Below are 3777 nucleotides of genomic sequence, written 5' to 3'. Positions count from 1 at the left end.
TAAATTCATGAACAAGAGTTCTCATAGCCATAACTATGGACTTAGTTACTCATGCTAAAAGAAAGAAATAGAACAATCGTAAATAAAGCCATAGAGAAAAGCAAACTAGAATGAGATAAGTTCACAGTCTTGAAGTACGGTCGCTCGAAGCTCCAAGTCCCGCCAAGAGTGTGTCAACAATCTTGTGCAAGAGAGACGAGATGAAAATGTGTATCGAAGAGCAAAAGAAAAGATGTAAAAAATGAGCTAACAGGATGCTTAAGGTCTCTCCTTATAGGGTTTGAAAACCCTAAAAGCTCTTTATAATTGGATTTCTCGCAAATAAGCACAACCGTATAAGGCCAAATGCACGACCGTGCATGAGTTTGAAGCACCCTCATGCTTGTTGAAATGGTCTGGATATGCTGACTGCTGCGAAGCTTTGATCTTCTATCAATTTGGGCTCAGAACGCACCCAAAATTTACTTGTGGCCTCTTCATATTAAACTGCACAATTAACATATAAATCAGTGTAAAACTCAAATAAAATAAAGATTAAACATGAATATTTAAAGGAACCTTAGGGGCAGCAATTAACCATTCTGTTTTACATCGTTTACAACTTATTTTACACTTTGTCTTTGATTTCTCTTGGTACATTATTGGTGAAGGTTGGAACTTTGAGCGACCGTACTCGAAGATTGTGAACTCATCTCATTTTTAGTTTGCTATTTCTTTTGATTATGACTTTGTTTATGATTATTTCAATTTTTTTTTGTAACATGAGTAACTAAATTCATAGCTAAGGCTATGAGAATAATTATTCATGAATTTATGAGATTTTGATGTTTGAATCTAACTTTGGTTATCGTTCGTGATTAGTTTTTATCTTATTACGCTTCTTTATTAATCCTAATTAATTATATCGTCAGACGATCACATCTCAGTTATTTAATGGATTTATAGGATAAAATGAGACAAATGATTAGGTAAACCAGACTAGTTAATAAGTGTTTTATACTTTCTTTGATTGATATTTTGCATGACCATTGTAAATGTTAATTTAGAGAAATGAATATTAATATTGCATGACAATTAGATATTAATAGTAATTATATGAATAATTGATAATCACAAGAAAATTGAATTTAGAGTTAAACAAAAAAAATGACATAAACGATAGAATGAGTTAAATAGAAAAATAACATAATTGATAATTAATTTACTTTTAATCCTTGTTTTTATTTATTTCACATATATTATGTTCAAATAATTATGTTAAGAAATTTTTAGTAATTAGAAATCAATCCTTATAGGACAATATTTCAGGAACTTACTTTAGGCCCCTTTATTACTTCTCAATGGGTACACTTGCTCAACGAATATTTAGTTTCATGGAAATCAAAGAAATAAAATGTAGTCTCTAAATCATCTGCAGAAGCTAAATACAAAGCATTAGTTAATATAACAAGTGAGATTGTTTAGTTGACAGAATTATTAAAAGACTTTGAATTTACATCTGGTCCAACCTTGTTGTTTGGTGACAACTAAGCAGCAATTCATCTTGCTTCCAATCCTTCATTCCATGAGAGATCTAATACATTGAAATTGATTGTCATTTCATTCGTGAGAAAGTGAATAATGAAGCTATTAGCTTAGTACCAATTTGATCAACACATCAACTTGTAGATTTCCTTACTTAACCAATTTCTGTAAAAGCACTCCAGGTTTTAATTTCTAAGCTTGGTATCATCAACATTTTGCTCCATCTTTAGGAGGATTTTTATGATATTGAAAATTAGTTAGTTACTAACTTGTTAAACTTATTCTTTGTATGTATATGTATAAGTGATCTATCTCAAAGGAAAGAAAGAGATTTTGGCTAGATACATTCAAAATATTAACTGTATTTCTGATTTTGAAATTGAGTGCACAATCTAAGGATTTTAGCAGCATCGAGGTAGAGATTGGTATATGGATTAGGCCTTAACATTTCCCAATTGAGACATTTCCATTCACTTGATATCACCCTAGTTTACCTACTATGACATGACTAAACAAGTTACTAAACCAATAAAATAAAAAGTAGCATGTCCAACTAATATCACATCTAAAAATATCAAAAAATGTCTCAATTGTAACACTTTTTCTTGAGAGTTTTCTTGATCACTCCAAGTCTTGATATGAGTACTTCAAATTTTCCCTTGGAAAGAGCCTTAGTCATGATATTCGCAATCTAATTTTAGAGTTACAGTGCATGAGATTAACTTCTTTAGACTTCTAAGCTTTTCTAATTGCATGATACTTCACCTTAATATGTTTTGATCTACCATGCTTCACAAGATTTTTAACAATTGCAATGGTTGACTTGTTATCAAGTCATATGACAATAGCTTTCTTTTAGATTTGCTTCACATTAAATAAGACTTTTCTAAGCAAAATAACATGATTTGGGGCTGGGATATACTTAGTTAAGGATTGGGCCACCACTTCCTTCTTCTTCTTTTTAACTCCATGAGAAAACACCACTACTAAATGAGAAAACATAACTAAATGTGCTTTTGAATCATCTATACTTCTTGCCTAGTCACTATTTTTATAACTATGAAGTAGACTTTCATTTTTCAAATAATACAAGTCACAATTAAATGTATCCTTATATATCTCAATACACACTTTGTAGCATTATAGTGAGCTTAACTAAGGAAATGCATAAATCTAGATAGCAAGCTTTTTTTTTGCAAAAGATAATTATCAATTTTGGTATGTCAAATGCTAAGTGTTTCCAAGCCATATAGAGCTTTATGGAATTTGTAGACTTTATTCTCACTTTCCTGAACTTGAAAACCTTCAGGTTGATGTACATAGATGTCTTCTTTAAGTAACCTATTTAAAAAGGTCAACTTCACATCAAAATGATAAATCCTACAACACAATTTGGCAATCAAAGCCACTAGCATCTTGATTGTATCATGCCTTGCCACAGGAGTAAAAGTATCTAAAAAATTAACTCTTTATTGTTGATGATAACCTTTAACAACTAATCTAACCTTGAGTTTATTCACATAACCATCAAGATTAAGTTTGGTTCTATAAGCTAACTTAAGACTAATTACCTTTTGATTGGTTGGCCTATCTACTAGTTGTTAGGTTTTATTTTTTTCAATCATATTCATCTACTCCTGCATAGACACCTTGCAACCTTCAATCTTAGCAGGTTCACAACACCATTTTGGTTCTAACACAACAACATTGCATCTTTCACAAAATTTCATAACTATCATAATCTTACCCTTTATCCTTAGAATTTTGATCTTGGAGATTTTCTTTTCCAAGTCTTCCTTTACTTGAGACTTTAACATTGTATTTCTCCTAATTTCATTTAGAAAACTCATCAAACTTTATTCTACAAACAAAAATCTTCTCTATCAAAGGATTGTAAATTTTATAACATTTAGAGTTACAACTGTTCTCCAAGATAATACAAACTTCTCACTTGTGATCCATCTTGTCTTTCTTTAATTTTGGAAAAAAAGCATAACATACACATCTAAATATGTTAAGATGCTTTACTAAAGGCTTTCTTTCATACCATGCTTCAAAAAGCGTTTTGTCTTTCAAAGCTTTGATAAGAAACAAATTTAGCAAGTATACTGAGGTGTTAACCGCCTCAACCCCAAAAGTTTTTGGAAGACCTTTTTCAAAGGACCAATACCTAGGCATCTCTATAATTGTCTTATTCTTTCTTTACTCACTATATTATGTTGAAGAATATAAGGAACAGTCAATTGATGCTGG

The sequence above is a fragment of the Abrus precatorius genome, unplaced genomic scaffold (genome assembly GCF_003935025.1).
Source record: "Abrus precatorius isolate BTA unplaced genomic scaffold, Abrus_2018 Scaffold10, whole genome shotgun sequence".
NCBI lineage: Eukaryota > Viridiplantae > Streptophyta > Magnoliopsida > Fabales > Fabaceae > Abrus > Abrus precatorius.
Note: the sequence above shows the minus strand (reverse complement) of the source record.